This window comes from Vanellus vanellus (genome assembly GCF_965231255.1).
Source record: "Vanellus vanellus genome assembly, chromosome: 4".
NCBI lineage: Eukaryota > Metazoa > Chordata > Aves > Charadriiformes > Charadriidae > Vanellus > Vanellus vanellus.
The window spans coordinates 630,556-650,989 of record NC_138909.1 but is presented as its reverse complement, the minus strand read 5'-3'; positions in this window follow the sequence as shown (position 1 = coordinate 650,989).

Sequence of the window (20,434 nt, the reverse complement as noted above, 5' to 3'; positions counted from 1 at the left end):
TTTACTGCAAACTGACCAGCTGTGGCCTTCGCAGGCAGTGAAGTCTGGCTTCCTTGCATCTGCAGATCTGACTCAAGTGGCTTTACCTGACCCTGCAGTTCAGGTCTCGGACGTTAAGATTTTGTGCTGTATTTGCATCATCTGAGCAGAGGTGTTTTCCTGCACGGCCTATCCATGAGAACCGTGTTGTCACGCTGGTGCTGTGAGCATCGGGCCATGTGTAACTAGCATCTTTGATCCTGTAGATACAAAAGCTGGGGAAAAAGCTGATTGCAATTGCCACCTGAAAGAAAACAAGAGCTAATGTGGGTCGTGTCTAATTTCATTATTATAATGAGTTTCTTCTTCTCTAGGACCCAATGATTGCACCTTCCTTCTCACGACGTGTGTGGGTCACAGGGGCAAGTGCTGTGTCAGCCTTCCTACCTTGGGCTGCTCCAAGCAGCCGTGCCGTTCCACTGCAGTTACTTGGATTGATTGCTGTAGGAATGTGCATAGCTTGCTGTATATCATGAAAGGTGGAGAAGTATACCCTGCATGAGATAGCAGGCCCCACTGGGATTATTTTGGAAGCAGATTGGTAATTACCCAGAGAAAATGAGATTATATTTTTTCCCACAAAAGTCAGGATTTGCAGTTTCAGCTGTAGCAGGTGCCACTTTTGAGAAATATTTGGAAGAATCTGTCTGGGTGTGTTGTATGTTGATCTGGTTTAGTGCTGGCCACTAAATGACGGTTGTTTTTCAGGCCTGTCTTTAAGGGTGCAATGGCACCGCGGTTGCTTGTGCAGGAGAATTTGGCTGTGTTACCTGATGGAGATGCCTGACTTCTGGCAAAATATTTTGTTGGAAAATGCCTTTACTCTCAACATGATGAGAAGGATTTCAGTGCCCTGTTCCTTTTTTGCTATACTACGTAAGGTTTATCACTAGAATGTTATTTTTCCCAGGTATCGCGTAGGCACCAATTAGGCATCATCCTTACAATTGAAACATAGGTTTAAGTTGGCAGGCAGTGTATAGCTGTAATAGTTTTGAAGTCTGAGTTATGGAAGTAACTTTTTACAATTCCTACTGCAGTATAGAGAGTACACAGGACCTGCAAACCAGAGTTGTTTACTCAACATGAAAGCTGTTGGCAGATCACACAGGCTACTGTTGGGTACCGAGGTCTTAAATTGGTTTAGTAGGAGGTGCTGACAACCTGAAAATAAGTGGAATGGAGAAGCACACTGTTTTGGTCTTTTCACTTGGTAGGGTGTGGAGCATCCAGAGGATTTTACTTCAAAACATGGAAAAGTAGGATTGTCCTCCTTAGAGTTTGCAAGAGAGCTACTTAAAAATGTAACTACAAATGCAGGGGGGGAAAAAAACTCATGTGAGGTTCTCACTGTGCTTCAGAACACTTCTCACTGTGTTGTGATGCTGTGGGTAAATGGAAGCAATAGCAGTAGTCCTTATTTGTTTAAGAACCTTAATTTTCATCTACCTGCTAAACAGTGGCTCACATAGTAAAAAAAAAAAAAAAAAACAACACCAAAAAACCCCACCCTAAAAAAAAAAAAAACCTAAACACTTGGACTAGTTTCCAGCACTGACTTGCATTAGGATCAATCCCAAGGATTTCAGCATTTTGTTGCTTACCCCTTCTCGCTCATCCTGAGAGAGCATGTAGGAAAACATGTTGGCATTGGAAATGACTCGGCTCTGTGTGTATTTGGTACCTGTGTAAGATAGCAGCTTTACCTGTAGGTAATGCTTTTGGTATGGTATTGGCTCTGAACCACCTGTGTACCATTTGCCTCTTGCCTGGTTTTCAGTGTAGTGCTGAGCTAAACAGTTGCCATTGTGTTATTTTTATACGTCTGTGTCTTTTTGTATGATGGGCTTTGCAGTTTTGACAAAGTAGTGGTGCCATTTTTTTCATATTCTCTGTAATGCAGGAAGGGTAACACGTGTATTCCTCACTTCTCACTTGCTTATTGATTTGTCCTTCTTAGCTGTCAGCTTTTCTGACTACTTTGTTTTTTTTGGTACCAATGTCCTGTTTTGGTACTTTCCTTTCCCGGTAGCGATTATTAGGCAAGATTTCTAGTGTTCAGCACTATCATGACTGCACTGCTAACAGCTGAGCATAGCTGATATCTTAAGACAGCTATCGCTACCTGTAACTAGCAAATGCCTTTTTTGGAAAGTGAGGGTATTAGTTTGGTTTCAGAAAGTGTAGTGGACTCCTTGAAAGGCTTTTTCGTGGTTGCTGTGATGCGTTTGGTATTACGGCACCAGCTTGCCGAGCAGCTGCAGTCTGGAACTTGGAAAGTTCAGATCCCGGCGAGTTGGTTTGTTTCTCAGTTTCTTGTCATACAGACTACTTCCCGTAGATAGGGCAGGTGGAAAACCAGACCTCTTCCATTGCTCATGTCGACACCTACCCAGATTTTCTAAAATTAACAGTAGAAGCTAGTGCAAAATATTGGAAATGGAGCAGCTCTTTGGAGATGTGCGCTCTCTCGTGTCAGAAGGAGTTGAAGTGCAGAACATTATGCTTTGAAGGAGGAGTGTGGGCTCAAAGGCCTCTTGAGCTTCCTTCCAGCTGTAGTTTCTGAAATGTATCAGTTTATTTTGAGGATTCATGTCCTGAAGGAAGTACCAGAGATAGCTGCTAATTTTGGCCAGAAAGCTTGTTTTTGTTAGCAGAAATACTGCTTTGCATTCGCTAGGTGTGTTGTATATTGGAGAGGTTGCTTGTTTATCAAGGAAGCCTTTAGGACTTGAACCCAAACTTCCATTTCTTCCAGAAGGAATAGAATCAGAGCAGTGTGTGAGGACCTTTAGAATTTCAGCGAGAATTTTACTTTATTATTTATTTACACCATACTGTATATTCTCATCAACCGTGTCATCTTGTGAATGATTTTTTTTTTTTTTTTTCCCCTGTAAGTTTTAGCCTAGATTTAGAGTAGATAAATTACGGCAGATCTAACTACAGCTCAATTCTGGAACGCGTGGAGCACTTAAGTAATGTGGTGTCCTTAAATGTGTGAGTTTAGTTGGGTGGGACTGTTCAGGGTCTTAAAATGTGCCCAGCTGAGGAAAACCTAGTGCAGTTGGGAAGCTGGGTTGGGTGGAATAAGGCATTTTGTGTTGGGCAAGGAGCATGTAGGCAGAAGGGGTTGTATGAGGATTAGCAGCATCAAGAGACAAAAGCATGCATATCTTTTTTTTTTGACTACGTAAGTGAAATTAAGAAAGAAACCTCCATTTATTTTGTTGGTTACGAATGAGTCCTAATATATGACAAGAGGAAGCAGGATAAGCAAATGAATTTAGAGGAAGCCCCACAAACCGTGTGGCTCAACTTCAGAGTTGTTCATGAAGCACCCCGGGTTCTGTCTTGGTAAATAGCTTCATCTTTCAGATACTCTGATTTGGTGGTGGTCTACTGCTGCTGAACAAAAAAGCCTGTTTGTTTATACTAGTGGGACACTGCATGTTGTGCTGTTGGTACAAATGCGGTTTCTTTGTAGCTCCGAAGGGGTTCAAGTAGGTTGAGGTGAAACATTAGGTTTGCAGTGATTTGATTTAAAAAACAAACAAACAAAAAAGAAGCCCCCAAAAAACCAACTACAAATACACCAGTTAAAACTGCTGTTAAAAACCAGAGGGCAATATTTGAGCAAGTGGATTAACAGAAATGCTCTTTTGTTTTCTCTTTTTAACACTTTTGTCTATAGTAGGTAGTATAGGAAAAATTATACATTTATATGATGCGCTCATGCTCCACATCACTTGAATCCATCTGTAAATGTAGAGCTGTTGCCACACACCGGTTCTATATGCTGCATATTTTGCAAACAGCTACACCTACTCGCAGACAGTACGAGGCGTTAGGGCTTTGATTTCCCGGCTGCTGTATGTACTTGGAGCCTGCAAGCCGTGAAACTGCAGTCATTCCAAACCTGACTCAACGGATTTGGCTGAGCGTTAGCATTTACAAAATACTACTGAGGCCCGGGGGGGAAGTGGTGGCTGCTCTCTCTTTCTGAATGGAGGGCTTAATGGTGAAGATTTTATTAAGTTGCAAGGCAAGGTACAGTAAAAGCTGCAGTTCAGGGCTCTTGCGTGTGCGCGTGGCTGTGTGCATGTAGATGAAGGCAGCTGTAAAGTCTGTTTGGAAAAACTGCAGCTGTCCAGGTATGCTGTGTCCTATCGGAGTATTTATCTAGGTTCATTCTGGTTCCTGCCCCTCCTCCCTGTGATATGTTGTAAGAATAAGCGTGTGTTCCCCGTGCTCTCTCCCTCTCTCCCTCCTTTTCCCTTCCCCGCCCCCCCACAAGCTGGAGGGCCAGAAGGTGGGGTGGTACCTCAGGATAATGGTAGCAGAAGGCGAAGGAGGCAGACAGCTGGCAAGTTCTGCCCCAATATGCTTCTCTGAAAGAGGCAAGGAAAATGCAGAAGATGTGATGCCTGAATGGCTCACTTTGCAGCAAAAGGGAAGATTAAAAGTAAAATTAGTTAACATCTTGCTCATTTCAAACCACCACACGCCAGCTTTTTGCTCCCTCCCCCCCCCCTTGCCTTTTCTCTGTGGTTTTATTTTCTGAGGGAAATGCGAAAAAAGGCAGGGAATCCTGGGACTTTGTAGAAATCCATGTACTGAGCAGCGCTTCAAAAAGACTAAGCTCTTCAGGTAGTCTTCCTGCTAGCTCTATAAGTCATCTTTACGAGCCTAGGCAACTGGAGCAGAAAGGCAATCTGCCGCGTTCCTCTACCAGAAGCTTTTATTTGCTGTGCTAATACAATATTATACAAGCGTTTCCAAGCGTAGGGTAGGACGAGAGGCTGACGCAACTGAAACTGTTCAGTCTTAAAAGGGAACCTCTTAAGGTAACCTAAGACCTTATCAAGATGTTGAGTACGGGAGGTCTTGCTGCTGTCTACAGCTGCCTAATGGGAGAATGCAGGGAAGGCAGAGCCAGACTCTCCTGGGAGGTGAAGGGTGATGGGCAAGAGGGATGAGGTGGAACGCAGGAAATTCCAGCTAGATACAAGGGAAAAAGTAATTCTCTGCGAGGGCGGTCAGGCATTCAAACAGGGATCTGGAGTGGTGCTGGCATCTCCGTTCCTGGATGTGGTGGAAACTTCAATCGGTAATACCTTATCTAAAAAGGACATGTGTTTTTACTTTACCAGCTACTACTTATTTTGACAGTCTGCCCAACACATCCCTTATTTGCAGGGCCTCTAAGCATGCAGTGGACTGGTTGTGCGGTTACTGCAGGGAGTGGTGCTCTGATTCAGTACAGAATTTCTTTGCGCCAGTAGTCTAGGGGATTGGGTCCAAGCCATTTGAGGGTCCACTTTCTGTGCTGTGTGGACAGCTGCTTTTTTGAAGGGGTTTTTGTTCCATCGAAGCGAAACTCAGTGGTATGTTGTGGAGGTTCATTTTACATAATGCCGTTCAAGCAGAACTTGCGTCCTCAATAAAGCGGGTGCCTGCTTATTGAACGTCGAGGTAGCGGAGGCTAGGTATTTACTAGACCCCGCTAGCAGCAGCGGTGAGGCGTTTGCTCTACCACTTGACTTTTTCAAACAGGCATGTGAAACTTATTGCACCTGTGAGATAGAAACAATAGATACTTGGTTCTGAGCGATTACTGAATACCTGCAGAGTCTGAAAGCTTTGCTTGTTGCAAAGCGGAGGAGAGGAATGGGAGAAGTGACAATGTTAATGCTTGCTGTCTCCACTGGAAATAATGACTAACCAGCCTTAAATGTGTACAAAACACTTCTTTTATATAAACTACAGTGAAAGTACAGCTAAAGACCATGCAATAATTGTAGATAAACATCATTGTTATCACAGTTGGTGTAGTTGAAGATAATTCTTTAGGCTAAATGTTACTGGTAGTTAATTCGACAGAAAAAGATAGATGCCAGTGGAGAATGCTTTTGAAAGTTACTCTGTTTACCAGCACCCCAAATCGCACATACTGGTGCTTTCAATATAAACCGACTATACCCGCAGCTTGGACTGGGAGAAGACCCGCTTCCAAAAGCTGTTCAGTTGGTTACTGCTCACTGCAGAATTGCTCACGCTGACTTCTGAACTGTCTGGTATGGACTGCTGTCACAGGGTGGATTCTGTTCCAGCCAGAATGTAGCTCTGATCCTGGTCTGTAATTCCTGCACTGGGTCAGAGAACTGTGGAAAAGACAAAAAATAAGGAAGTTAATTTAATTGCTCTTTTTTGGGCACACTTCTGAGGTGCTTATCATTCTAGCAAGACATTTATGAGTAATGGGATGATGGCACTCCTTTGCGTAACCCTTATTTCTGCTGCAGCCCGAGGGTGATGCGTAGTCCATGCTCCTAGTGATGATGGCGGCTTGAAGTGCTTAAGGGCTTACAGGCAGAGTTTATACCTAGGACCTCTTGTCTTAAGCATTCACCAATTCCCTCCTTTTCTCTTCTGAATCTCTTAAATAAGCCAGATGGGAGCGGTTGATGGCGCTAGGGAATACCAGAGATGCCTCTGGTGAGGCTTCCTGTCCTTGTTTATGTGACAAACATGGGACAGATTCTGGTCTTTCAGGTATGTTATTCCTAGTTTTGGCTGTCTGATACATGAGGAATTTTTGAGTCAGTGGTGATGTTGTCTTGTTATTAGCCCTAGCTACAGTGATTTTTCTTATATATGGCCAATTGCTTTTTGAACACTTGCAAGCCTGGGGAATCTGCAGGGCCTTACAGGAAGGGATTCTACCGCTTGTCTGTGTGCAGTGAAAAAGATGCTAGGGATGCGTGTAGGTTGCCGATACCAAAATAAGGGCTTGAAAGCTGTGCGTAGTAGAAGCACCGTGTTCTATTGAGTTGGTAATTTTCTTTCAGCGCACAGAACCTAAATTGCTTGGGCTGTGTCCTTATGTAATTTTCACTGAAAGCATTCAAGTATTCCGTCACTGTTGTTAGGGCCTTACGGCTGTTTTGCTGATGACTAAGAGGATGTGTTGAAGGTGGTCTGTAAGCTGCGTGTTTTTTTTTTTTTTTTGTTTGTTTGTTTTTTTCTGTGGTGTTTACGTGATGGTTGTGACATCAGGACGAGTAAAAGGTTTGTGTCACCTGAAGAGTACTTTATGTGGCAGAGATGGCTTTACAGTGCCAAGTTACTCAGCTACATGTCTATATTTAACTGTGAACTTGTTCCATACTCTTGTTTTTTCTTGCCTCCCTGTTATCCTCCACCTGACCCAAGCATGTGAATATATGCAATTCAGATGGAGTGTGCCTTATTTCATATATTTGCCTGTGTACCTCTAATGGGGTGGAAAAAAAAAGTACATTAATGATGGAAAGTTATTTAGTGCTGCATGGAGTTAATTGCTTCTAATCACTGCTTACATCCATCTGCTTTTATGGTAGACAACAAACCTCTTCATTGGATTTGCTCATTAGACATACTGTAAATCACAGAGATGCTCTGGCATCTTGCATATTGCGCTTCCATTAGCTAAGCTGCGTTTTCATATAGCTGTGAACGAAGAATGGTAGTCACTGGGATGTGGGTAGATTTGTTGGAGTCCCTGTTTGGGACACTGGGGAATGACATGACCCCTTTTAGGTTCCCAGTAAAAAAATTGCAGGCTGTCTGTTAGGTTTAGGTGGAAGAGCATGTGGGAAGGCTGTCAGACTCTTAGTGCAGCAGCATGGTAGCTCTGCACAGCCACAGTTTAAGAGGAGTTCAGATGGACGTTTCTGTAGCAGCCCCAGTTTTCCGTGGCTCAGAATGTGGGGATGGTATGTCCCTCTTGGGATCAAATGAGGCACGTGTCATCTCGGGCTGGAGAAAACTGTAATTAAAAGGCATGAGTTGATAATTCTTAACAAGACTCCAACTCCATTTAAAACTGAAAATGGACCTAATGCAGTCTGTGCTTTTCACTTTTTTTTTTTTTTTTTTTATTCAAGACTGTATTCTATAGGCGTCTTGGTTGTGGCAAGGGTCAGTGCCAGGTAATTCGTGAGAGAGATAAATGGACTGTTTTGGTTTAGAATAGCCTGCTGAAGTGGGAGCTGTTGCAGAGTTGGCTACTGTAACCTTGATGAGGGAGGCTTGTTTCATGGAGTAAAATAACGTTCTATTTGAATTGCAGTTAATTTATTCCAATATACGTGAAACAGCTAAGAATAACTTGCTCTTCTTTTTGAAGTTCTATACTGGGTCACTAGATTTCCTTCTTTCTGACTAAAGCATGAATAAACATTTAGTCTTTCCTAATAAATAATATTTTCTGTCACTCTAGTGTTTCAGCCATCCCTGGTAATCTTAGGGTTCGTGATGATTTTTTTTTCTGTTAGTTAAAATGGAGTGTAAAACAGGACTAAGCGGTTCCTTTATACAGTAGACAAGTTACTTTGTAACTTTCTCATGATTTAAAATGGTCTTCCTGTGTTTACCTCTGTGTATGGAGCTCCCACTAGCTCCTATTGGAACACACAGCGGTAGCTGCAGTGCTTTGGGCTCTGTAATAAGCCATAGCTGAATCAGATGCTTATGACACATCATTGCTGTTACCCTTACAATGAATAGTGTTAATCTCTTGGATATGTGATCCACTTTGATCTATGAAAACCTCTCCTGGAGGACAGCATTTGCCTTTCTCCTTATAGTGGACTGTTGCGATAGGCACAAATGGTGCCTGATTTCCTCCTGCCGCCACTTCCTCTCCTGTATATGTGTATCGGCACGTCTTCTTCCACGATCTCCTACCTCTGCTAGCTATGTTGAGTGCTGTAAGAGCAATTAAGAGAGTGACAGGGTTTTCTTTTCCATTGTATGTAGGAACACTGATCAGGGTGGCGTAATAATTGCTATTTATATACTCTTTGAAAGTACGGTCATTTGTCCTGGTAGCATCTCTTTGTGGCACCCTATCCTCAAAAAGAGGAGTTGATTTAAAAACTTACTGCAAGTTGTGTCAAAGAAGAATTTTTTTCTTTTGATGTCTTCATAAGAAGTAAGTAGTGTTTGTAAGACGTCTCTGCTCCTTTCTTTGAGGACAAACATAAATAATTACCTAGAGGAACTACCTTATGCGGATTTGGAGGTGCACTGTCATCCAGCAATCGTGGCAGCCCTGCCAAGCTCTGTATCTGGTGCAGCATGATGGATGGATGTGGTTTGATGAATGGCGTGTGCCTGGGCACCCTATTAGAGCACATTCACTTGAGGAAGATTAATTGTTTCAGATTGTGCCGGCATCTTTCAGGACTCAACATTTTAGGTTTATCTATCCATCTTCCACATCAACTGTGGCATTGTATGCTCAAGTCAAAAAGCATAAGGGTAAATTAAACACTTCTTAGAGATAGATGGAGGCTTTGACCGTCTTCTGCAGCTCCTTTTAACAAGACACTGGCTTTTGACACAGAAGGCAAAGGAGCCCACAGGAGCGTTAGTCTTTGCTAGAAACTTCTGGTTGTTATGTTTGGTGTTTTTTCTTAAATCTCTGTACTCCATCTTTCTGCTTTCCCAACACTCGCAGCAGGTGGCAGCCTCAAGCATGCAAAAGCAGGAGCCTGGTGCTGTAGAAATCCTGAGGCCAGCTTACAAATCATGACAGTGAGGAGAGAAAAAAAAGGCCTCAAAGAGCATTTGTTTCTTGAGTTTTTAAACGTTTAGGTTTTTTGAAGCTTTTAAGAAGTTGCAACCAGGAGAAATGAACAACTTGTTGATTGTATTTTTATTTTATTTTAAATTATATTGGGAACTGTTTTACTATTCTACGATTCCAGTAGCTCATGTGTACAGTGCAGTTGTAGACGGCATGAAACTCCTGAGCCTCCACTGAGGAGTGGAGACAGAGACTGAAGGCACCGAGAACTCTGCTGGTTCCTTCTAGGGAGAAATTTGTAGATGGAGAGTTTTGGTGTGGATTGGAATCGGGTGGGGAGGTATGCTGAAAACAGTGCAAAATGGAGAAACAAAAGGGACCAGTGCCTAGTAGGAATCTATTTTATACAGAACGACATGAAAAAGAGAGAGAGAAGGCTTGAGGGCAAGGCACATGGGGCACACTGCAGGGATAATAAGTGGAAAAACTAATCTGGTCACCAACGGGTGGCAGTTCCCAGGGGAGTAAAGGGATTAAGGAGGTGACAATACATTGTATTCCATATCCCTTGTGGCCCTAGGTGTATCTCAATAATTGATTAGCTGTCAAAAAACTTGGATGGACAGTCCCTATAGGTACTTGAGGACGGGAAGGGGAAGACAATTGAAGACCTTATTGTGGGTATAGCAATATATTCCTTTTTCTGATGGCGCAATACCCATCTCTCTGGTAGCTGGATAGTTGGTTTTTTAAGACAGTGGAATTCCGTGTAGGACAATGAAAAGATCTAGTTATAAGTGAGGCAGCCTGAGGGAGATGTGCTTGAGAGAGAAGTGAAGTAAGAGATGGTAGTAATCATTTCGGAAGAACTGAGGCTTCCAGCCAGGCTGTGAAAGCGTATGGCTCACGTGCACACGATTCAGCACTATTCTGTGAGTTCTCTAGTTGTGCTCTGCTGTTCCATTTTGTATATCCAGCAGTCTTTCTGCAGTCGCAAGTACAAGGTTTTCTTTTCCGTTCTGACTTAGAAGGATCACAAGGTGACATGTAGGGAAAAGCTTGCTCTTTTTATATTGTGAGAGTTTTGAGCTGCTGAACACCTTGGAAAATCAACTACTTAATTAGTTGCCTGATTGGGAAATGAATATTGGGGAAGGTCTCCATGTGCTTAATAGAGTTCGTGTATTGATACGTAATCCAGAATAAGGTAGGGAAGGATGAAAAATTGGGAGATCAAAGGTTAGCAAATAATGTTGCAGCTTCTGCATCACGATTTTTCCGGCCAAGCTCATTCTCCCAGACAAAAATCTTCAATATTAACATCCCTCTCGGGTTGCTGGATTTAGCAAAGCTCTGGAGTTCGTGTGTTTTTTTTTGTGTGTGTGGGTTTTTTTTTTTTGTTTTGTTTTTTTTTTCCATGTCCGCCTGTCAGGCAGTCTGGACTTTTGGAGTGAATTCCTCTGCTTCGGTGTGCAGAGCTTTTGAGAGATTGCTGCGTACACTGATGTGATGTCCCTGTCCCCTGCTCCTATTACATGCGTTCTCAGTTTAATAATTGTATGTGAATGGCGGACTTGATGCCAAAGCTCTGTGCATCCAAAGTCATTTGGTGAAGGAGTCCATTATAGTCGTGGCTTGCAGTGATTAATTCCCTGTGCTGGTGGCAGCTCACAGCAGCCTCCTCTCGTAATGGCATTCTGCTCTTGTTGGCAGGGATCCCTGGGCAGGAGACGCTGCCCTGAAATAGCAGAAATGATAAGAACAACAATAGCTAGTCAACTCTGGGAGACCAAAAAATTCTGGAGGAATTTGAGTAATTCCTTTTCTGGGATTGCTGTGTTAAAAGGAAGTCACAAAGGAGATGCTAACCAGGTGTCTTGACATTCTCAAGGCAAAATAAAAAGTAATGGATTGACCTAGGAGATGCATTCCTGTGAGCGATGGGCTAAATTAAGTTTTCCAAAGTAGATTAAGGGCGTGTACCTGTACAACCTCTGTAATTTCAGTAAAGAGCCTTTTGGAACTTGTTTTTAAGGCATAAAGGATGGAGCAGGGGTGGAGTAGGGGTCTGGGGGGGCACAGATGACGCATCTGAAATAGGAGCAGCTTTTGAATTATGTATTTTGTCAAAGTGCTCTTCTTTGGTGTATTGAACTTACAGGAACCGCACACTAACACTTCATTTATGCTAATCTAATTAAAGCAATGCAAGCTGCTTAGCATGGACCAAAATGAAGTAGGGTCAAGTCGTACTCTAGTATTTCAAAAGTGTAATTAGTAGGATATAAAATAATAATAAAGACAGCTATCCTTAGCGGAAACAGTTTAGTGTAGTGGGTGAAATACTGTTAAGAGAAGATTCTGATAAACCAGTACTGTTACCAGAGACAGCAAGTATGTCTTGCAAAGGGTGTATACACAGGAAAAAGTTTCCCAGAGAATGGCTGGAGGACAGGTTTACGCACGGACCAAAATGTTGGATTTCTCGTTTGCTTTCTCCCTTGCCTTTGTTTCTCATTAAGTCGGTCCACTTGGCTCAGAATCTGTGGTAGTAACATGCTTTAATTTATGCAGTTAGGTTTTTTGTTTATAGACAAGTGAACCTACAGAGCTTTGTAAGGCAAAAGAAAATATGGCTTTAACTATCAGGAAATAGTTTATACTGATGAACTCATTAGATATCAGTCATTTTTAGGGTGTTATGCTGCCTGTTTCCTCATTATTAATTTTAATTGGCTGCTTATCTATTTGTGCTGCATAAGTGGTGGGGAGCCCATGCCACAAACCCAGGCCCCAAGCTGCGGAGTGCTGTAAAAAGGACAGTCCCGCCTGCTGCGGAGACAACAATCTGGACTGGCTGACGTGACGAAAATGAGTCAGTGGTGGTTTGCACTGACATCCGCCCGCGCTACCCATAGAAGAGAGAACTTGAGTCAGTTAAGTGAGCAGGGGAGTTCCCTTGCTGACCATTTTCTGCAGGCTCGTTACCTGATCCCTGTGCAGTGCACAAGAGAGCTGAAGAATTAATCATTTCGTCAGCTACTTCGTGTGTTTTTAAAGACTGTTCTGCGCGCAGCTGCAGAGCAAAGCAAGCACACTTTTTTGCTAACTAATTTATTAAAAGTGTGGGTATTTCTTTCACTGGGTTATTTGCAAGTCCCTTGCTCCTCTGTCATTTGCCCTTGGCTGCAGTATAACCGTAAAACTTTTACTGCGAAGCCATGAAGAATCCATATGTCCATTTGATCCGTCAGGCCACCAAGAAGCCAGGGCTTGTGGGGTAGCATAAGGATATCTGAAGGTGACACATGCTGTCGTTTGATGAACAGAGATGCAGAAGGGGGTTCTGGCAGCCGCTGCCTTGGCCTTGACAACTTGTGATGGTGACCAGGTGGGGTGTGTTATCTTAATAGTCTGGAGCTCTTGTGAATTATTTGCTGATAGATGTAAACAGCTGTTATTCTTGGTAATGGAAAGCAATTAGAAACATCTGTACTCCTGGCCATGAGTAATGCCTCCCATCTTCACAGCTCCCAAGTGCCAATTGGAAATAACTACATCATCAGGATGGGGCTGGCAATTCTACACTGCATTACGGACTGATGATTAGTACTGAGCTGTGAAGAACAAGAGGTGAAGTGCAGTAGAATGAGCCGGTACCTGTGCTTGCTTGGTGTTTGTTTCCTCCCTCAGGAGAGGCAGAGGGAAGCTGCTCTTGCGGTTATGCAGAGAGAAGCAAGGTGCTCCATGCTTCCCTGGCAGTCTTTAGGTAACGTGATATTCGGGAGCCTTGAGCTCTTAAGGCTTCTGGAGCTCTAAGTTGAGATCATGTCATGATGGAATGCTGTAATGAGGTACCATTCCACCGTGCTTCGATGAAACTGCACGTATTGTGGATGCCTCAGCCAAGAGCGTAGCCCTAGATTTCAGGGACTGGCCGGCAGCTGGGAGGAGGTGGTTGGTTTGAAGGCGATTGAGTGGAGGAAAGGAGCAAGAGAAGGAAAGGAGCTTGGGATCTAGCGGTTGCTAGTAAGGCTTCTCGGAGAAATTCTCGGAAGACCCTAGCAACAAACAGTAACTCATGACAGTAAAGTATATTGTGCAGGGAAGCTTTTTCAGCTCTTTGGTGACCTCTGAGGTGTATTGTTTAAGCAAAGTGGGGTGAAGTCATTTAGGTTATCTTTACTCGTCCTTGTAAATTACAGAAAACTCATTACGGCTTCATGTTGCTTCTGAATCTCAAAATGTCACACTCGGTTTTCCCAGTTAGGGCTGAATGAGTAGTATTTATCAAAACAAAAAGTAGGGAGAATTGCATATAAAGAATTTTGAAAGCCGTGGGTTAAAATTTTAATTTTCATTGACAATTTTGCATTGGCTCTGGAAAACGTAAGAAGCCAAAAAGGCCTCGGAATCTCTATTGACAGAGTATCTGTTTTAATAGTTGCGGAGTAAGATCTTCTTTCGGAGGAAGGATCAGATGGCATTTTACTTCACTTAACCATTTGTTAACTGCAAAGGTACCTTTTAGTTCCTGAGAGTTCCTCTCAGCTGTTCTTCACAAGATGTAGTTTTCAAAGTCACTTCTATGGATCTCTGTCTCGCAGAATTTGTGTAGTCAAAGACCAGGGATATGAATGAAGGAAACGCGTAGCGTTGTATTCTCCTTTTCGATTAATGCTGCATACTTCTTAATTAGTTTTCTTTCATTGTTTTTCTTTCCATGTGACAAGAGTGCATCATTTTATAGTTTCCACATAGTTTACAAACAAACGGTGTATTTCCTAGCTGTAGCATCTCTGGTTAATAAATTACAGGCTGCTCTCGAAAAGCAATGAGTGTGATTTAGTTCTTTAACTGTAGTTTAGAAGTTGAGTAGAGTTATTAGTATGGATGCAAGTCTTTGAAACAGGCAGCAGAGGAGTACAGTAGGCTATTTTTCCTTTTCTTGGCGTATCAGGTCATTCTCACAGGTTGTGTGTGTTAATTTCCCCTCCCCGCCCCGGAATGAAGGAAAGCAGGGAAGTAATTAACGCATAAGACAGAAAATATGAAATACTGTTCTGTGCAGAGGCATTTCATGCTTAACTAGTTTCACGAGAAGGCCGGGGTGCCAGAACAATCATTAATTAATATGTTGTAAGAAGAAAAAAATAGATATCTTAGGCAAGGTCAGAAGCATTTTGTGGCTTTATGAGGGAGAGAATGGTGCTGAAACATGCCATACTGCAAAATGCAGAAGCAGTACCTGGGTTTTTATACCCGTTTTGTTTGGGGCGGATGCTTGCAGGAACGTGCGCATGGATGTTACTGGAACGCGCGGTTATCTTGATGTTGCTAGCTAGGCCTTCACTGACACGGCAGTGGCTTTCCCGTATGTGCCTCTCCTCCTGAGGTGGCTGCTTGGGTGGTTATTTCCGAAGCACCCTTAAGTATTTGAAAGGTCACTCTGAGAAATTATGATCAAAGAGGTTTATGCAGGCAGTCTAAATTCTAGCTAGAACATAAGTAGTTGCCTCCTTCACAAGGTTTCTTCCTAGGGAGAAAACCACAGCAAAGCTGTAAGGAGTAATTGGGAAGATGAACGTGGATTGTTCCCTTTTTTTTAAAAGCAGGCTGCAGTAATTCTTCAACTAAGATTTAAGAGGAAGGGGCTAGGAACGTGTTTAGTTGGACTTTTCTTATAGCTCATCTTTGTTTGAGAAGGAGTTAGGTTGCATGTAGTTAGCACGTAGAAGGCCACGTTCAGGGTGATTACAGACCTGCAGCTCAGTGTTGCGAATGATTTATTTTGGGCTTCAAAAAAAGCAGTAATGTGGCGAAATAATTCAGCTGTTAAGCTTTTTAGGGTTGAGGAAAACCAGGAGAAATAACTTCTGTGTGCTGTACGTGCACATGTAGCAAGGTAAAATTCCCTTGGCTCTGTCTGATGTCTTGCAGTGCTGAGCTGACCATGTGGGGATACTTCAGATCCTGATGAAGCAAGTGAAAGGTGGTCTCCTGGCTTTGGGGAGCACTGAATAATCTGTAAGGAAGAGGAAAAACTTCAGGTTTTGTTGTTCTTTGGTGCCTCAGAGCTAGGTGTGTGCATGGTTCCTATCCCTGCCGTGTTCCCAAGAGTTTCTTCAGGTTCCAGTGGCAGGTAGCAAAAGGACAGATTACGTGTCCTCATTTTCTAAGAAAGTGTTCATGAAAAGGGGGGGCGTGCAGGAGGTGCAGTTGGTCCTTGGGGTAAGTGTCTCGGAGCAGCAGCCTGTTAATGTTCTGTAAGTCTACGGAGCACCGCAGGCTGTAATACCGCTGTGCAATGATGTGTGTTAATAATGGATAGCGCAGGTGGGTGCCAGGTACAGCAAAGCATGCGGGGAGGAGGAAACCTGTCTCTAACTACACACCTGGCTCTTAGCTGGGTTAGAGAAGTTGGAAAGCTGACAGGCAATGTTGGGGGCAGAGCATGACTCGTCTCAGTCAGTGTGGCTATCCCCAGTACTGGGTTTGGGTCAGTGCTACTGTGACTGTAAGCCAAGTACCTGCTGCTGGATGAAGGATTATGATGGGTTCCAATGGCTGTGTTTTACTTTACAGATGTCACAAAAAGACATTCTTCAAACCGGTTCGTTCCTCCAGTGTCACTTTTCCAGATGGGAATTACAAAGCAAGATTCAGTGAAATCTGCTTCTGTGTTACTAAACAGAAAAGAATTACAGTGACCTTTTCTAATCCTTTCATTTCGGGTTTGATTTACCTCCTATACTTTGATCAGGAGTCTGTGTAGTTTTACAGGATTAGGTATTTTCATGTCCAGTTCTGGAATGAGGGTAGTATATAAAATGTTCTACGATTACTGTATTTTGAAAGCTAGGATTAACCTGTGGTTCTTGATTAAAAAGATATTCTACAGAGATTGGGGGTGGGGGAGAAGAATGGGGTGGTTAAATCCTTGCCTAGTTGTATGTCTCTTGCTTGAAGAAAGCAAAAATGAAGTGATTTCCCAGGCAATGTGCTAACAGAGCACAGAAATTTGGAAATATGGAAGGTAGAATTGTTTTACTTTAGCACTTAAGGATTTCCTCTTAAACGATCTGAATGGTTGGCAGCAACCAGACCTTTGTTTACTGTGTCCTTGAATATTGGAAGATAGCAATGCTGAATCTGTGTCTGTATTGACTTGACATATATAGCTTTGCTGAGGATGGGATCAGCCTTCTCTGAGTTAGTGACTCCAGTATCTAATTGAAAGCCCCTCATTAAGGTCTAAGCTGAACAGGGTTCAGCAAGCAATATCAAAAAGCCAGGGTTTTGCAAGCCATTTTTTTCCACCTTGGTGTAAAATGGCAGGAAAAGCAGCTCTTAAAGCAGAGGCAGAGGAAAGGTGCCACGTGGGACAAGATTATGTGCCACTGGAGGTAGGATGCAAGGGTGGATGCCTGCCTTCCATAGCAGGGTGATGGAGCATGTGGTTTGGAATCCATCTGAGTAGAAGGAGTACTTGCAGAAGACGGATGTGCTGCACAGTACAATAAGTTAATAATCTACGTATTTTATGTGTACACATATGTATATTTGATATACACGTTCATTAAAAAAGCCTAAATGTCTATATTGTACATAATGTCTTCAACCTAGTAAAGAAGTGTTTGGACTACTATATGTATTTTACCTATAAATAAGGTATACATCCACATAATTTGCTCTATTTAAATGTATCCAGAAGTCTTTATTGACTCTGCTGCCATCCCCACCTTGAGTAGGGGGAGAAGAGATAGTACTCATCTACTCTGCCTAAGACCAATGAAGGAGTTTTGGCAAAGTGACAGTGTGGTGGAGGTTGTGAACTATGTGAGGGCTCGATTTTGTTCTTGCTCACTCTCCCTTTTTAGAGGAGAACTACTAGCATTTATGAGGGGAGATTTCTTTTGTAGGTTCGTAAAGAGAGCAGGGGGCCTTGAAGATGAACCACTGCTTAGTGCAGCTGTAAGAAAAGCTGCTTTTCCTGGTGATCAGCTTGTTGAGACAAGTGGTGTGGTGGGTAGTTTTCCCATTTAAAAACACCTTCCCCCCTCCCCCCCACTCCCAAGCTGTTGTCTGGATAGTGCTGCTGACCACAGATAAAGTGGTCCCATTGTGGGTGCTGAAGGCGAGGGGAATAGCGAGGAGTTGGTGTTCTCCGTGCTGGTGATGGAGTCATCAAAAGATACGGTCCCGTTAAGTATTTGAGGAGAGCATGGGAATTAAAGGCATGCTGCAGTTAGTTGTTGTGTCGAATGATGTAGTCCTGGCTGAGTTGGAGCATAATGTGCAAAATAAGACCAGAAGTTCCAAATGGCAATTATCAAGCAGTTTGTTTAACTCTTGCTTAGGAAATCTCTATCGGGATTATGTGCTCTCAGGAAAGATTAGCAAAGCTGAGGAATCTCCAGGTTGATAAATAGGAAGATTAGACAGGAACAGTGGGAAAGCTACTTAGTACTCAAGTCTTTGCCTTGAGAGCCAAAAGAAAAGCTCTTAACTAAGCGCATTTGGAACGAACGAGCCTGAAATTGCAAGAAAAGATGGCATAAGGAGGGAAGATGACAGCTGGAACCCAAAGGAGCTTTTAGTGCCTTCTACTTGCCATTGATGGGAACTTAACAGGGAATAATACCAGGAAGAGACAGCTAGTAGCGCACCGTAATTCTGACTGCTGTTGTAACTGAGACTATGTGGCATGCTAAGCCCCTGTCCTGGCCGAAGGCTCTGGTGGTTAGAACAGAAAGATGCAACCCACCCTGTGTATGCTGGAAACTGTGGGTACCAAATCATACAACCCGTATCACAGATTTAGCAAGAGAAATGTTCATTAATATTGTCTTAGTCATTGTTGATTTGATAGAAACACTGCCTAGATCTAACCAAGACTGGGGAAGGGTTTGTATAGTGAGCAGAACTCTGTGGAAATGCAAACAAAAAGCGTAAGTATGAGCTGAGAGATGTAAAAAGGATGCTGTTCCTGTTTTAGAATGGGGACCTCAAAAATTGGCTGCTGTTGCACTGGGAGTCTTTTAAGGCAACACGTTTAAGCTCCTATGTGCCTCCTTCGAGTTGGCAATTGTCAGAAAATCTGCCCTTTATATAGAGATATGTATGCAAGTAGATAGGTAGGAGTGGCTCTGTGACACCCGTTAAGGTAGCTCGCTAGCACAGTCTGTGTTCAACCATGTTCATGCTCCATTGTGTTTTCTGTTTACATGATAGCCTGCTAGCAAGGGTATATGGGGAATGAGTCTTGGTAATGCCTGTGAAAAATAAGGTTTCAGCTCAAATGAGAGTTTCTTTGTTTCAGATTGTCGTAAACAATGCAGTTGGGTAGCTAACAAATAAGAAAAAGAAATCGTTTGAGCGAGAGTTGGATTGGATTTTTATAGTTTCTGGCAAGTTAGTGTATTGAGTGTATTTTTTTCAGTTTGAATGTGACCTTTTCCATTATTTGGGGTGAAATTGAAAGCAGACATATTGCAACATAGGAGAAGAGGTTCCTTGCAGTGAGTAAAAGGTGTATTACATAATACTAAATACTTCTGCGAGGACCCCACCGTACTTGGCTATCTGTGTGCAGTTGTTGAGTGGTTTGAGCATGTAACTTTAGTAGTGTCCCCTCCTGATAGGGAAACTTCCCAAGCATTGTTGAATCTGACACAATAAGCAGTTGTTGCTGGTGTGTGAGGTGTGACCATGGCTCCTCTGCTTGCTTTCAACTGTCAGGGCTGTCTGGGTGACTTATTCTGCTGGCTGTGAGCCCTCTTGGCTCCCGTGTTCCCTGAACGGCTGGAATCTTTGGAAGAATGGGTGATGGAGAAGACTTGGATTTTTGCAGAGTGCTGTGCGAGCATGCTGTGAAAGCTTGCAGTTCCAGAGGGAACCGTACAGTTCTCAGTAGCTGAGGTAGTGAGGACTGGCCATGAAGTTTCTTGTCCTCCGTCAGGGACAAGATGTACTGGGACATCCGTTTATCTGCAGTTGGCTTCCAGAGCTGTGCAAATGGAAGGTCTGTTGTTTGTCCCTGAACTTTTTCTCTTTCTGAAGAGTTTGGTGAGGCCAAGACCAACTTCACAGCTGGGTTGCAAGAGGAGTTTGAGTGACCTGGAGAAGTCTGGCTTCTGCTCTAACAAGCCAGTGTACCATCTGTCTGCGGGGCATGCTCCCGGGCTGTGTGCCAGTATTTGCTTTGTTGCCTTGCTGAAGGATGTGCTGCATCTCTTTGGCTCTGGGATGTCACTAAGGATGTATTTCATGTCCTGGTCATAGCTGACAAACGGTGTGATGGGCCAATGAGAAGCGCACGCAGAGGAGCCGGGAGATGTTTTTCTGCTGTATCTTTCCTTAACTTTATAAGAAGTTAAAAAATGGCTAGAAGCAACAGGAAGCCAGGGAGCCTGTAAAATACTGCATAAAACTTAACGAAAAATTGATCTTTTCCCACCAGTTTGTAGTTCTTCTTTCTCTCCCCCAGATGACAGAGACCAATAGTCATTTCGGAAGGAGTTCTATTTCTGCACCTGAGTTTTGCTGCTTGCCTTTTTGTTTAGACATGCTTTTTTAACTTGTTAATTTAACATCACCAGTGATCCATGGACACCTGGATATAGGAAGGTGTTAAAATTTGTCTTATAAGTCTCATACGTTCTCTATTCTCGTGTCATGAAGTAATGCAGCAGAAACATAAGGACATAACACTGAACAATATGACAATTCTGTATCTTTTTGCTGGTCATGAGCAGATTGAACATTCCAGGGGAAAATTAAAAAGGAAAAAAACAATCATTCCAGAAAGGGCAGTAGCAA